The sequence below is a fragment of the Hirundo rustica genome, chromosome 1, assembly GCF_015227805.2.
Source record: "Hirundo rustica isolate bHirRus1 chromosome 1, bHirRus1.pri.v3, whole genome shotgun sequence".
Taxonomy (NCBI): Eukaryota; Metazoa; Chordata; class Aves; order Passeriformes; family Hirundinidae; genus Hirundo; species Hirundo rustica.
This window is the reverse complement of record NC_053450.1, coordinates 1680652-1697313: the sequence shown is the minus strand read 5'-3', so window position 1 is coordinate 1697313 and position 16662 is coordinate 1680652.

Genomic DNA, 16662 nt, shown 5'->3' with positions numbered 1-16662 from the left:
CATGTGCATCTCTGGGGTAGAACTGGCAGGGGAGGGAGCGGAGACCCTTCCCTCCGCACGCCGGTGGCTCGCACATCTCGCTCCGTGCCCTGCTCCTGGCTCTCCCGCTCCTGCCCAGGTGCCTCTGAGAGGTGATGCTGTGGCAGGTGAGTCAGTGCGACAGCTCAGGCACGGGGCAGCCCCCTCAGCTGCCGAAATGCCAGCCAGCCTCCCAGCAGGCTCAGAGCCCGCTATTGTAAGTGCATTATTTTCCTCCCTCCCCTCTCCTTCAGCTGGCGTGGTGAGTCAGTAATCAAGGTTCCTTTGTCATTTCGGTGGGCTGTGGGGGAGCTGCTGGCGGCGCTGGTGGGCGCAAGGTGTGCGGGGCAGGTGGAGCTGCATCCTCACACGGATCGTCCTTCTGCCGCTTCCCGGGCTGAGAAAGCCCCTGCAGCTGCAGGAAAAGCGACAAAAAAGGGGTTAGAAAGGAGGGAGGAGACAGCCCCACTCTGAATTTCAGCATTTCTCCGTTCCGATTCACAGCGGTCTTAAATGGAGACCAGGATCCTTCCCTGCTAATGACAACTGTTCAGCGAATTCCAGGCGGCGTTTTAAAAGGGATTAAAAAAAAAAAAAAAAAAAAAAAAAAAATCCCAGCAGCTCTAATACCAAAGTTCTGGCAAGACTTGGAGGAGCTGGTGGGCAACGAGCATAACGTCAGCCCCTTTGTTTGGCGTCTCTCTGCTGGTGTGGGCTGTGAAAAACAGGACAGCAGCAGGGAAAGTTGGGAGGGAAGGAGGAGAGGGAAGAGGAGGAGACGGCAGGGGGTGCAGGGAGGGCTGAATATTCACGTCTGGCTCAGGGAAGAGAATCCTGAAGGGGGGGGTGTGGGGGGGGGATGCTGCCGAGGGGAAGGGAACAGCCCAAAGTGTGGTGGGGGCAGAAAATCAGCCAGTTCCCACTGTGTGATCCCTCAGACATCTGCGCAGGAGCCTTTCCCTGGGCTGGCACAGCTGCAGCGATGATGGATTGGAGCAAAGGGCAGTGCAGCCCTGAGCAGCTAAAGCAGATGTCAAGGGGAGGGTAAGAGCTGAGTAAACACACTAAAAATACATCCCTGGGCCACCCCAAGATGGGCAGGGTTCAGAGACCTTCTGGACAAGAGCTGGGGTGATGGTACCAGGCAGCACCATGTGGATTTTCCCCCTGTGAGTTCATCCAAACCCTTCTGAAACCCATGCCAACACCAGCAGCATCATCCAGAAAAGAGCTCCCACAACCTAGCATGAAGGCATCTCTCCTGGTGTTTGTGGTGGGCTCCTTGTTTTAAAAGGGAGTTTAAATTACTGTTACCTTATTCAGCATCTTTTAGCCCCCTCTGTTTCCCCTCAGTCATCAATCATTTCTCCAAACCTTCCCTTAACACACTGTGAGGGCCTTCCTTATACGGCAGGAAACCTCACAACAACATCAGTGATGTTTGTTGTGGCCCTGAGGTTTTTTGTGGTGCCCATGGGGTGAGAAAGCTGGCAGAGACCTTCCCTGGGTGCTGAATCCTGCACAAGGATTATCTCTCCGCAGGAATCAGCATGGGAAAACTGCAGAGAGGGAGTCGAGTAGATGGGATGCAGCCAGAGAAGGTATGGAATGAAACACCACTGGTCCCATGATCGTATTAATGCTCCTTCTGTACCAGCTCCACCTTCAAGCATTAATTCCCACAATTTTCCCAGTGTGCGTGCAGATGGCTTTGTGTAAAAATCCATGGGTTTAGGAAAAGGGGACCAATCATTGTCCAGAGCTTTCAGGAAACTGCAGGTTTGTGACTTTATATTTGGCTTAAGTCGCTGCCTGCCAAGCCAAAGGCATGGAATTCTCTCCATGGATGTGAGCACAGATGGGATCACCTTTCCCTCTGCATCCTCTTTTGGAGAATTTGTGGTTTTCTGCTAGATCAGTGAGAGGAGCAGTCATTGTGTGTGACCACGCTCGCCAGAACTGACACGTGAGAGGCTGTGTGAACACACATTACCAGGGATGCCAGAGGAAGTGAGACTGTCCCTTTTGGTGACAACACAAATCAGCCTTTGACTTTCTTAATCTGGCAACAGCTGCACCTTTCAAAGTGGTAGAGGATGATATTGCAACCCCAAACCTGTTTGATCAGTGAAATCCCCTGGATTTGTCTCTCTTGATTGACCCTGGGTATGATCAAAGCTTTCCTTTCAGTTGTGAGTGTTCAAAATACCTCTCTGATTGTACCTCTCCGACATGGGCTCCTTATTATCTACTGAAAGCTGACATGCAACAGCCCCTTCTTTGCATGAGACTCTCCTTCACCTTCCTGTGTTTGTCAAGAGTTGCCTGAAATTAGCCCAAGCATTCAGCAGCAGCTGCGGGGGAGGAATGGGATGAAACAATCTCTGTTTTACCAGCCTCAGATGGATTTCCTGGGAAGCTGAGCCTGAGAATCTTGATTAAGTGTTCAAGGCCATGTTGGACAGAGCCTTAAGAATCTTGGTTCTAGTGGAATGTGTCCCTGCCCATGGCAGGGGTGGAACTGGATGGGTTTTAAGGTCCCTTCCCACCCAAACCATTCTCTGATTTTATGATGTTTGTAGCAAGAAGAAAATATGGATAGAGAAGAAAGCAGTGGACATGCTATACCAGCACGGACTGCCCAGAACAGTGACCACAGGAGAAGCTCAGAAGGAGGAAGGGGACCATAAAATAGTGCTGCTTTTGCTGGAAGTTAAGAGGTCTTTGACTCTGTTCCAGGAGGAAAATTGCACTTCAATATTTCCTCGTGCTGAAAAGAGTATTTTTTATTGCAGCATATTTTTTGTTAATTGTGCATTGATTCGCTTTTTATTCCAGAGGAGAAAAAAAAATAAGGCACAATTGATAGTCTGCTTGCTTTACTAACTTCTGTAACTGCTAAATTGCCCAGAGCAAGAGGAAGGTGCTGATGGAACATTCTCTTTGTATATGCCTGGAGAATAGGTGGGGTTTTTTAATCCTTTGTGAAATAATTCTAACATACAGCTCACCTAACCTCACCTGTTGATGACAACAGACAGGTTGAATTATGCTGAATACGTCCCTGGGGCGCCCAGTGGTTCCCAGTGACACCACGACAAAGGCAGAATCAGAATCTGAGTGGCACAGCTCAGGGCTGGGAGCTGCAATTTCTTTACAGTTTGCTCCCTCAATTAATTGTCTATTTTCAGACCTACTGTGTGTATTTTTCCTCTACTCTTTCATCTCAGATGCGCCCACCTGAGTTGCTTTCTTTGCTATTTTGATGCAAGTTTCTGTGTGTTACTAAAATGTGGCCATAAATGTGCTATGGAATTGGATATTTTTTTGTTGGATGTAGGATTGGGTGAATGCACCCTGAACCAAAGCTTCTCCAAGGGTCACAGGCAGGTTTTCAGGCCAGCTCTTCCAGGACACAAAAACTGTTAAACTTCCAGGATGTTTGTTGCTGTTTTCCTAATTTGTATTATTGAACAAAATGTGATTAATTGCATTATGCTTTGCGCCACTTGAAAATACTTAGTCAGAGATAATTCCTTCCCCAGCGAACTGCCATCTGAGGAGATGAGATGAACACACACAGAGGCAAGGGTGGGGAGCTCATTATCCTTTTAGTGATGAGGATTTGAGGGATTTTTTTGGTAGAAAAGCTCAGCATCTTTCAGGGGTGACTCAGCCCAGCTTAAATCTGAGTCATTTCTTATGTTCATGTCCCTCCATGGAACACAAAAGAAAGGACGGTGTGGCTCCTCGCATGGGCATCTCCAGACGGATCTTTAAAGGTTTTATCCTTAATATTTGTGTGCAACTGCAGGTGGAAAACGGTCTGAAATTTTCTCCGGGCACCTTCACACGTCTTTGGGTACTTGAACACCACCAAATCTCTATCCTGAGCCACCAAGCCACTCCTGAGAGGAGCAGGGAGATGCCTCAAAACCTGGTAAGAGGAGAATGTGGGTTGGAAGCAAACGTGCAACTCTGATATTGTGCATTTTACCTCACAGAACAGTTGAAAATTTAAAATATTGGTCCTTCTATTTTTTCCCCCTCCTCTGGCTGGAATCATCATTTGTGTGCGTTCATCCACATAACGCCCTTAACAGACCAGCTGAGCTTTTTATAGAGATCAATAAAACTTAAAAGGTAGAACAACTCTGAGTTTCACAAGCCCTTTATAAAAGGTTTGCCCAGGGCTGGGGTTGCTGACCCCTTTGGGATGATGGTTAGACGAATAAAAGCCCAGAAAAAGATAAAGGCAAGTGAGTGTAGGACAGAAAAAAGGATTGCAGAACTTCTAATGCAAGAGAATGCTACAAATGTTCAAGTCACTGCAAAGGTCAGAGCTACAAGCTGCATAAACACAGGGGTAAGTCAGGCTGGTAATGAGAAAGGGCATAAATTGATGCATTTTTGTCTAGGGAAGAGAAGGAAAGGACTGGGAGAAGCCCTGGCAAAGCAGCTGAGGGGTGGATCCAGAGTTCTATAACAAAGAGTCTGCACGTGGTGATAGTGAGGCTTCATTTCCTGATGCACAGGGATCCACTTCCTCCAGGCACTGATTCAGTGAGGGGAGAAAGGCTCCGGGGAGCCTTGATGCGTTCAGCAAAATCAGGAGCCAACATGGTTTCCAACCAGAGAATCACAGAGTGGTTTTTGTTGGACAGGACCTTCAAGGTCATCCAGTTCCACCTCCCTGCCATGGGCAGGGGCACCTTCCACCAGACCAGGCTGCTCCAAGCCCCTTCCAGCCTCAAATCCCTTCCAACCTCAAATCCCAGCCGCGAGTCCCTGTACCAGTCTAGTGAGGACTGTGGCTGCCCCTTTGCTCACCAGCATTCTGCTGAGCTTTTTCCAGCTGCATTTTGGAAGCCTTTCCCATTTTATCCATTTCCCTTGTTGGCAGATGCATGGTCACGTAACTCCTGTACTTACTTCCGTGGAGCATCTCTGAAATTCCACATCTGCCTGTGGCCAGAAGGTGCTGCATGAAAATTAGAGCCGTGATTAGCTGAATCTCATTTGATATCATAACAGTGAAATCAGATTTGAGTCAGCCCCCATAAGCCTGCCCAGAAAAATCATACTGACCTTGGCACAAAAGTCACATCCTTCCATCCATCCGTCCATCCTCTCCATATTTTTATGCAGAGGAACTTCGGAGTGCACGCCCAGAGCTCCCAGTGAGGAGAAACACAGGTCCTGCCTCCAGACACCCAGACCTCAAGTCCTTCCACATTATTAAAGGGATGGTGGTGAGCATAATAGACTTTCCAGAGGGGCAGATGGCAGGAGTGCGGCAGCCAGAGCAGGCAGCTTGATGTTGTGCAGGAAAGCAAGTTTGATTAGACGAGTTCAACTCATCATTCAGTTCCAGTTCTCGGCAGTGCAGGCACTGTTCCTCGCCCGATTAAAAATTCATATGTGTATGGGAGGGAAGTGAGAACGAGCTTCAGGATCTCCTGTAAGATGAACCTCAGGCTGTGGTTCAGACTCTTATTTTTGCCTGAAATCTTTTTGCTTCCACAGTGCAGAGCAGGGCTCTTTGGGTTGAAGCTCAGCCTGCTCAGGGTATGATTTGAGAAGGAAATTCAGATCACACTTTTCTGAGAATTGTAGGCCTGGGTCTGCATTGCAAATGCCAGAGCTGGAGTCCAATTCTTTTCAAATTTCAGGATGCCTAAATTAGAGATTCTTGCTTTTATCTCTTTTAGAGAAAACACATAAGGCTGAGGCTTCTGCCCCCTTCTGCATTGATATATATTTGGAAATCTTTTATTTTTTAGAATTTTTGGGAAAAAAAATTGTCTTACCATGAAGTTTGTATGTATTTTTTAAACAATTGACAATGTCCAAGTATTTTGAAGCTTCACATTTTTTTATTTGTCTGCAGGTTAGTAAAATTAATAGTTCAAATAGTTCATCTGAAAGTGATAAACGTGGTGGATTTTGAAAGGATATGAGGCAAATCTATGTTCTCGTAATCCCCTAAGAAGTTTCTCTGTCTGAAACACTTCTGAGACCACTTTTCATGCATTTATTGCTCTTTCATTCTTCTTTCCAAACAGTGAACTGAGTAAGGTAGGTCAACAAAAATACATCCTCCAAAGTGCTGATGACCAGGACACGTTCTTATTTTAATTCTGGAATGATTTTTCTGTCGTTTGATTGTTTTTAACTTGACCTAGATAACACATCATCTTCTTAGATACCAAATGTCACAGTTACCTGGACACTCTCAGAGAAGTAATTACATATTTATATGCCAGATGTAGCCTGTCCACAGAGACTTGCACCAGCATTTGGTCTAATGAAGGAGCAGCTGGATGGAAGGAAGATGTACTATGGAAGAGAAGAAATACATAAATTATGAAGCATTTTCATCAGCTAAAGTCCTGCTGACATCCCACATTCACATTTCACTTGGAACCTGGAAGATGGTTCTTCTCCAAATTCACTGAAGGCAATGTCTGATTTTCTCACAGCTCTCTCATTCTTTTCTTGCCTACCTGTAGCCAGTGCCCCAAAGGTGTTTTTAGAAAACAACACTTCATTCTGACTCACAGCCCTCCAAAGGTACAAGGCAAGAGGGAAAAAAAAAAAAAAATCTTTAATACTATTCTTCGACTTCTTTCCTCTGACACTTATTCTTTGCAATCGTACTTTAAAATACCTTTGTTGGTTCTGATTACCATCTTCAGGACTATCCTGAAGCTCTCCAGACTCTGACCTGTGTTCAGAATTCCAGATGAGATGCTTTTTGTAGCACTTCTTGGGCAGTCACTTACCCAGGGATGGCTCAGATCGTTGCTTGCTTACATTGTGTGCTGTGGGTAACAAAATAAATCGCTCAGCAGCTTCCCTCAGATCCCTACAGTGCATGTTCCTTCAGAGTCCCTCAGGGCAAATTGTGCTCTCTCGAAAATCTTTAAAGCCTTCTCCTGAATATTTTGATGGGGGAAAAAAAAAAAAAAAGGCCAAAGGTGAGCAGGCTGCCTGTTGCACCAGCAAGGGGGATGCTTGTGTCCCTCTGGCCAAGCCATACTTTTCAAGCATGGGTGGCTTTGAGTTGTCCTGGTGTGTTGTTCCCATGAGCAGTGGAGAACAGGTTGAGCTGTCTCTGTAGTTTTTACAGTCCCATCATTATGGGACCTGAGTAACCATCCCATAATGAATAGCAAAAGTCTGATCCTTGTGGCCCAGACATGTCCTATGTGATTGGAGGCACCCACCTGAAACAATTCCCTGATGATCCCAGGAAATCCTGCAGGCAGTGGAGCAACAGAACAGTCCTGCATCCCTAAGAGATATTTTTTCTTGAGTGTGTCAGAATGTCTGGGTTGCTAAAGCAGAAGACCAGATTCCTTGTTTATCTGTTTCCTTTTTAGGTCTTTGTTTTTGTTTGTTTGTTTTTTGTTTGGTTAGGGGTTTTTGGTTTTTTGTTGTTTTTTTTCCTACTTTTTTGGTTGGTTGGTTGGGTGGGTGGGTGTTTTTTGTTTGTTTGTTTTTGTGGTGGGTTTTTGTTTGTTTTGGTTTGGGTTGGGTGGTTTTGTTTGTTTGTTTTTGTGGGGGGTTTTTTTGTTTGTTTGTGGTTTTTTAGGCTTCTAGAGAATGCTGCAGGAAAAAAAAATCTGAATATTGACCCTACCCTCACTGCAAAAATGCCAAAATTTCTTGGCTTAATTGGCATCTAGCACAATTTCTTGTAAACCATGAGGTGTCCTTTCCCTCAAAAAGAAAAAGAAATCTTTAAGAGTTGTTAGTGCTGTTTAATACAACCCTAAGCATCAGCTGAGAAGGGTTGTCACGGACTCAAGTGCTAATGACTGGATCATCTGCTGCTCTGAAGGAAAAATGGGTTGATTTTTTCAAGGGAGAACAACCCTCTAGGCTGCCAGACATCGAATTGATCTGTTCTGGTCTGGGAAATTGTCTGTTTCCCCTCCTGATGATGAAATGCTTGCTGCAGCTCTTCTATTTCAACTAATTCTGATATAAAATGCTGACTCTCTGAATGGTGAAGTTTGGCACTCCAGTGGCCAGGATAGCAGAGCTAGAAGTTTTCCACTGTTTTTTCAGCACGTGGGAACAGGTTTGAGCCTGGTGTGCGTTTCCATGGGAGTGTCTCTTCTTCAGATTCGTACAGATAAAAAGTGTTGCTGATCTGAGGATGAAAAGACCTGAAGCTGTGCGGATATCAAGGCCCAGCTTGACTAGTCAAAAAAAAAGGGCATTTCTATTCTTTAATACTATGTTATGTGTTAATATCTGCCTCTCTTTGGTGAGGTCAATGTTGAAGACTAGACACCTAAATTATGAATGAATACATGTTTTTAGGTAGGGATAAAATATCTTTTAGCTTCTCCCAGCAACACTTTTTGTGTTTTCTGCTGGAAGTTTCTGATCTACATGGAAGGACTTAACTCCCCTTAGTGTCTCTTCAAGTTTTCAGATTACGTTTTCATTGCAAATGTTTTACCATTCACTCAGTCTTCGGTGAATGCCTTTACACCCTTTGAACTAAATAAATTAAACTCGTGCCGCTGTTTTGACTGGAAAAGGAGTGGTTACTGATGGCAAAAATTGACTTCAGCCTGTGGAAAATTTAGCTGTGGTTCCTCTCACATAATCACCTCTGCAAGGCTTTAGGAAGTGTTTCAATTTAATCTCAACACCCTCTGGGGTTTTGCACCTGTCAGAAAGGTGTGAGGTTATGAAAGCAGGAAAAGATCCAGCACAGAAAGCTCATTTGTGCCTGCCCTTCCCAGCAGCATCTCTGAGAGGGAGTGGGCCAAGCAGGAAAAACTTGAATTTTGTACAGGAATTAAATCTGTCATCAACCTGTAAACATGAGTATTAATAAGAAAATATCACAAGTGAGTGTTTGGGGATGCCAGGGAAAATAAAGGCACTCCGTTTTCCAAACTGAGTAAGTATTGTTCACTTTTAAAAATAAACTTTGATGAAGTATTAATTGATTCTTGAATTACAACTCCTCTATTCCAGCCTGGAAATGGGATTATTAGCTCAGAGCTGAGTGCAGACAGATAATTCTCCCATGAATGTTTGTGAACAAATTGCTCCTGATGGGTTGATCTCTGTGTTAGCAACATCAACCATCCCAATTGGTTCACTCACCTTCAGTTCCCTGGTCTGGCATCGCTCCCACTGACTGGAAAAGGAACCCACACAACCTACATGTTTTAAAAGGGAAAGAAAGGGAAGATCAGGGAATTACGGTCTTGTCAGTCTCGCTTATTTTTCTGGCAAGATCATGGAGCAAATCCTCCTGGAAACTATGCTTTAAGGAACAAGGAGGGGATTGGTGACAACAAAAGAGTCTTCACATGGCTTTAAGATGAAGGGGGGAAGGTTCCGGTTAGATAGTAGGAGAAAATTGTGTACTTAGAGGATGATGAGGCCCTGGCACCAGGGAGCCTGTGGCCCCCATCCCTGGAGGTGTCCAAGGCCAGGATGGACGGGGGTTGGAGCAACCTGGGACAGTGGAAGCTGTAACTCCCCATGGCAGGGGAGTTTCAACTAGATGGTCTTGAAGGTCCCTTCCAATCCAAATAATTCTGTGATTTGTGATTAAACCTCCTCTTGGTCGTACATTATTTTTTTACAAAACATTAAAAAAAAAAAAATTAAAACCAAACCCAAAAACAAACAAACAAACAAGCAAAAACCAAACATAAAACAAACAAGCAAACAAAAAAAAAAAAACCATAAAACATGCCACCAACTATCATAATGCCCACAGAACAGGATAATAGCAAATAGCTTCATTCTTTAGTCTGAATAAGAATTAGGTCACATCCCCACCATCTCCCATGAGCTCAGAACGTTCCCAAGGATCAGAAAAGGAGGCTGGTGGAAATTGATGCAACCTCAAGCAAAGCAACTGAATTTCCTGGAGGTGGAGGAACTGCATCTTTTCCAATATTTTATTTCCCGGCTCCTGTCCCTCACTGTTCCCCTGGTGCTGGTGGCCCCATGGAGGATTTCCAAGCTCTTTTCAGCCCAAGCAGCAGAATCAAACAATGTTTAATGCAGAGATGATTGTCATGGAGCTCATGGGACATGTCCAGCTGTCCTTTCTCATAGCACTGATGTTACTGCACATTTTACAATTTTCGCCATGACACAGGGAGGGAAGGATTTGTGGTTCCTGATGGAACATCCCTCTCTCAGCAGATTGCTCAGAAGCCTTCTCTTAGATTGACTATTGCCCTGCTAAAGACATTTTTCATATCTAGTGATTATTTTTATTGCAGCTTGAGTTTCTTTTCTCTTTTAGACCTCCTGGGAGGTTCCTGCTGCTCTCAGCCCTTTCTGTTGGAAATATTGATTTCCAAGGAGCCTTGTCAGTGCTGGGGATGGACAGGAATGGAGGGAGACTGCAGGTGGGATTAGAAAAGCATCTCAGCAGAGATGTACTCTGTGTAGGATGTAGGACTTCACTGTGTTCTGGAACATAAGGAGGAAAAAATATCCTCTTTTCTCTAGCCCAGAGATTCCCAAGCTGTGGGAGTTACGGCATACCTACCCCTGAGAACCTTCCCCAAGCAGCTGTCTACAGAAATCAGTGCATGCGGAAAACTGCAAGGAGGAATATCTTGAGCATGGTGGCACCAGATTGTCTCATGACTTCCTTGCGCTGTGTCGTTGGTTTATATCCATCTGTTGTTTCTTGTCCCATCTTTCATCTAAAGAAAAGGACTTTGCAACATGTCCAGGTATGTCCGGTTGGGTCCCCGCTCCGGGTGGGAGCTGACCTCCAGCTAGCTCGGGTCAACACAGACACAAAGTTTCCAGTTCTTTTTGGCTTCTCGGCTTGGCAGCTGGACTCAAAGGTGACAGTCAATAGCAGCAGAAGAGAAAAGGCTGGCTCTCAGCTTAGCAGGTTAAAGGATGTTTATTAGCAGAGATCTCCAAGCTCCGAGGCAAGCGGCTCGGAGCTTCCAGGCTGAGAACCCCGCGGCTGAGCGAGTTTCCAGGCTGAGAACCTGGCGGCTGAGAGAGTTTGCTCCTCCCTCCCACCCCCTATAAGCGGGGGAGGGTCCCAGGGAGGATACAAAAAAGACCACAAATCAGGGGTTTCAGGGGGTAACAAGGTGTGCCCACCCCCAAGCTTCAGACCACTAAAATCCAGAGCCAAAGGAATTCCCCCCAGGCTGCCTATCACCTGAAGCTCTCTCACGGAGATTTCACAATCTGGGAGGGACCCCGGGAGTGATAGGCAAGCTGCCCCAGAGAGGGGGGTTGGGGCAGAGGGGATGTTACATGTCATGTGAGGTATGGGATGATTGACACAAAACACCTTATTATACAGACAACACAAAAGGGATACAGAATTGGGGACACAGTGAAACGAACCATAACATAAACTTCTTACAAAAATCTAATAAAACAGTTCTGCACCACCACATCTCCCCCTTTTTTGTTTTAATGACAGGAGGAGGGCTGGAACGGAGGAGGATGATATTCGAAGTCCGGGTAACTCTTGGTGAGCCACTCTGGCTGAGTGGGCCACTCCATCTGAGGTTCATCCTCTGGGTGTCTTCTGTCTTCTGGGTCTTCCTCCAGTTCTACGTCTTCCTCCCATCCAGGCACGGATGATACAGCAACATGGTTGACAGAGGGAGCATGTGTGGTGCTAGAAATTAATCTACTTAACATTTTTTTGATGATACCAAATCCAATTAAAATTAACAGAATAACAAACAAAAATAACAAAACTGATTTCAAAATTGAACCCACCCAGCCCGAAATTCCCCAGTCCCCAACCAAGGAGCAGGTGAAACTTCCTCAGCACAGGGGATTGGCGCTGGACAGGTTCCATCGGGACTAGAAGAACTAAAACAAACAATCAGCATTCGAGCAGGGGTCATTCAGGAAAGTGAAACCATCCGGGGAAAAATCTTCCCTCCTTTTCCTCCTAAAAGCTGCCTGAGTAACCTGTGGCAGTTTCTTTTTCTCCCCCGAGACCTTCGGGACATAGGGCCTCACCCATTTTGATGGTAACCATCTCGGCCCCGTGGGGGTGGACACGCAAGCGTACCCACGACCCCACGTGACTAAATCATGAGGTCCCTCTGTCCTTCCAGTCTCAGGGTCCCGGACCATGACTGGCGGCCTCTCTTTGATGTTTAGCTGAGGGTTTGCCCCGAAATGACGAACAATGGGAGGGTTTAAAAACTCAAAGGTGCTGTTTAAAAAATTCAAAGTGAATAGAGCCCTGGCCAATCGGGTCTGTGGTGTTTCTGTTTTCAACACCGGTTGTTGTTGGTTAAGGATCCTTTTGATTTCTCTGTGGGTCCTCTCCACTACAGCTTGGCCTGTTGGGGAATGAGGGATGCCGGTTTTATGACCCACTCCCCATTGTTGCAGGAAGCTGCAGAATTCCTTGGAACGGTACGCTGGGCCATTATCAGTTTTTAATTCTTTTGGGATGCCCATGAAGGAGAAAGCCTGGATGAGGTGTTTAATCGCATCCAAGGTCTTCTCCCCTGCGTGGGCAGAAGCAAAAACTGCACCGGAAAAAGTGTCCACAGACACGTGCACATATTTAGATCGGCCGAACTGGGGGATATGTGTCACGTCAGTCTGCCACAGCTCACAGCTGTTCAGACCTCTGGGGTTTACTCCTGCACTCAAGGTGGGGAGTGCATGCTGATTACATGAGGGACACGTAGCCACAATTGCCTTGGCCTGTTCCCGGGTGATGTGAAACCAGCGAACAAGGCCAGGCGCGTTCTGATGATGAAGCTGATGGCTGAGCTTTGCCTGCTCAAAAATGCTTGGCAATGGGGCCATCGCTGCAGGAGCAGCAAGAGCATCAGCCCTTCTGTTCCCCTCAGCTACGAACCCCGGCAAATCGGTGTGTGATCTTGTATGCATCACAAAAAATGGCTGCTCCCTGTGGGAGACAAGCTTGACAAGCTTAGAAAGCAGCTCAAACAGTGCGGTGTTAGACACTTCCTGCAGTATTGCCTGATCAGCCCTCGATACCACCCCCGCTACATAAGCGGAGTCCGTTACTAAATTGAAGGGTTCGGGGAACCTTTCGAAAGCCCTGACAACAGCGGCCAACTCAGCAACCTGAGGTGATCCCTCCACCTCGGCAACATCTGCCTCCCACTGCTGAGTCTGAGGGTCCTTCCAAGTCATAACTGACTTGTGGGACTTTCCGGACGCGTCCGTGAAAACTGTCAGGGCCTCTAAAGGCTTCCTGCTCCGAACATCTTTCAAATTCAGTGTGAATTTGGCATCTTGATTAAAAATTTTGTGGGCTGGCCGATGAATTGAGATTTGCCCAGTGAAGGAATCTAGAGCAAACTGCAGTGCTTCATTTTCCTGAAGCAGGTGTTCTAACATTGCCTTTGTAATCTGGCCCGATCTTAATCCAATTGGAATGTGAATGCATTCAAAATCACACCCTGCCAATTCCCTGATCCGAACTCTGGCTTTTCGGATCAGTTCAGCCACCAGTTCCTGTGGACGTGTCATTCTCTTGGACCTTTGATGGCTGAGAAAGACCCATTCTATGATTAGAAGTGGGTCCTCTCTGCCCTGGTCCTTTTTGATGTTATTTCTCCATTGGAAAATGACTCCATGGAGGTGTGGCAATTTCCCCATTATTATAAATTTGAAAGGCAGGTCTGGATCACACCTGTGAGCCTGCCGAGTGGACATGAGATGCTGTACCTTTTCCAGCGCCTCCTTCGCTTCCGGGGTTAGTTCCCTGGGAGAACTCAGCTCCTCTCCCCCTTTCAATAAATTGAAAAGAGGGGCTAGGTCCTCAGTTGTGAGGCCCAGCCAGGGTCTCACCCAATTCAATGCCCCACACAGCAGATGGACATCTGCAAGGGTCTGAATTTTGGCCTTGATTTCCAATTTTTGCGGCACAATGGTCCGCTTGCCAATTTCCAGCCCCAGGTACCTCCAAGTTGGCATCCTTTGAACTTTGTCTTCCTGCAGCTCGAACCCTGCAACAACCAATGCATTAATTGTCAGGTCAAGTGCGTGGGACAAGACATCATCGGTGGGAGCACACACAAGCACATCATCCATATAATGATGGATGATTGCTTTCTCTGCGGCTACGCGGACCGGGGACAGCAAGGAAGCTATATACCACTGGCAGATGATAGGTGACACCTTCATCCCTTGGGGAAGAACCCTCCAATGGTAGCGTTTCCTCGGGGCCTCTCGGTTAACAGTGGGAACCGAGAATGCAAAACGTGGTGCATCGTCAGGGTGTAGGGGAATATGGAAGAAACAATCTTTTATATCTATAACAGCCAATTTCCAATTTTGTGGGAGCATGGTCGGGGTAGGCATCCCAGGTGGAAGAGAGCCCATGTCTTCTATCACGTTATTAATTTGTCTGAGATCTTGGAGGAGTCTCCACTTGTCCTTCCCCGGCTTCCGGATAACAAAAACCGGCGAATTCCAAGGGCTGGTGGTCTCTACAATGTGACCCTTAGCTAACTGCTCCTCCACGAGCTCTTCGAGCGCCTTCAATTTCTGTTTTGAAAGCGGCCACTGTTCAACCCACACTGGTGCATCTGTTTTCCAATTCAGCTTGTGGGTAGGGCGCTCCTCAGCGACCGCCGCCCAAAAATCCTGTGGGGGGTCTGGGATGTCAATCGTGACTCCCCACTGGGCCATCAGGTCTCTCCCCAACAAGGGTTCCCTATAATCCAAAACAAAAGGGCGTAAACTGGCCAACTGCCCTTTTGGCCCCTTAATTTGCACCACACTCTTTGATTGTCTGGCCAATTGCATTCCCCCTATTCCTTGCACGTGTCCTGCCACGTTTTCCAAGGCCCAACGTGACGGCCAGTGCTTAGCTGGTATTACAGTCACGTCCATGTCCGTGTGGAGCAGGCCTGTGATGTTAATGGCCTCATCACCCACCTGTAACTCACATCCCACCTGGGGTTTCACTTCTGTGATGTTGTGCACGGGACAAGCTGTTGGTATGTTGTCTTCTTCCAGGTGTTCCCAGGTGGGTATGATCTGGGCAACTGTCTGCCCTTTAGGTAGGAATGTTGGTGGGTGAGTGCAGCGTAGCCAGAGAACGAATTTTCCAGGATTGTTATCAAGTGTTCCTGGAAGAATTTCGATCTCTTTTGGGGTGTGTTTGCAGTCTCCCACAACGATGAGCTTACCTTTGACCCTTGGCCAGGTACCCTGCTCACTGTTGTCAACTGACACAAAATTCCAGTTGTCGTCTTTCAGGTGCAAACCCTCCGTGAGCTGCAACCTGTAGGGGGTATATTTAGAATTGGTTGTCAAAATTGGTTGTGCCATGTCATGGTCCGTGTAAGTCATTTCCAGTGTGTTATGTTTGCTGCCACCCTGAATGGGGCGTTGCAGCTTCTCCTTCTTTTTCCCTTGGCTCCCTTTCCCCTCCCCTCCTGCCCGGTCCACCCCATTTTTTTCCTCACGCAGGGCGGACCTGCGCTCTTTCATCAGTTTTTTTGTGAGGGTTTAAACCCTCTCCCTTTTTCCCCTTCCCCTCCCCCTTTTTTGTTTTTGAGGTCCTCTACTTCTTTCTTGAGGGGGCATTTGGAAACCCAATGCCCCAAATTCCCGCACAAAAAACACTTCTGGGAGCTTTGCGCAGAATGCTTCTTCCCGGTGTTCGGTGTTTTTCGGGAATCTTCAGTTTCCATGGCTGCAACTTGATGAGGTTTGGGCCATGGACCTGTAAAGAAGCTCATACAAGGCACCTTTACGTGACATACCTGAAGCATGTCTGGTAAGGTTGGTTTGGGGTGTAGGGGTAAACTTAAAATTGCAGCACGACATAAATCATTTGCATTTGAAAACGCAATCTCCGATAAAATGTGTTCCCGAGCCATTTCATTTTTGACCTGAGCTTCAATAGCTCGGGACAGCCTTTCCACAAAATCTGTGAAAGACTCACTTTGGTCCTGCCTGATTTTCGAATAAGAAATCGCAGGACCTTGTGTTTGCATGCTGAAGAATGCAGTCAGGGCTGTCTCTCTCACTACGTGGAGGCACTGGACAGGAATGACCACTTGGTCAGTGGCTTCTGCCCACTGCCCCTCCCCAGCCAGGTGGTCGAGAGTGAGAGGGTTTCCCTGAGCATCAACCCTGGTGTTAACATGGTTGAGGAGCCCTGGTAAGGCGTCCTGGAGCAGCCTTTTCCAAGCTGTGACCCATAGGATGTACTCTGTTGAGTTCAGCAAGCAAGAAAACAGGTACTTTAAATCAGCAGGCACCACCTCCTCTGCAGAGAGATCCGCTCTGAGAAGCCCTCTGAAATATGGTCCATCACGGCCATATATCCTGTGAGCTTTGCAGATCTCTTTGATGGTGGCTCGGGGAAATGGGTGATACTCTGCCCTGTTGTTACCACCGCGGGCATTACGGAAGGTAACAGGGGCAAGGGTGGGAATGGAGCAGGAGCTGGCAGCTGTCTCTGCTCCCTGCCCGGGCACTTCCGGGTTTGAGGGCGCTGGGACGCCTGTGCCCTGAGGCACTTGGTTGCCTGGCAACCGAGTCCCTGCAAAGGCCGCGGCTTGCCCGGGGGGTGACATCATCGAGGAGTGGGGGGGCGGGGGGGATCCCGGGGGAGCGGGGTCGAGCCCCGGCGGGGCGGGACCGGGC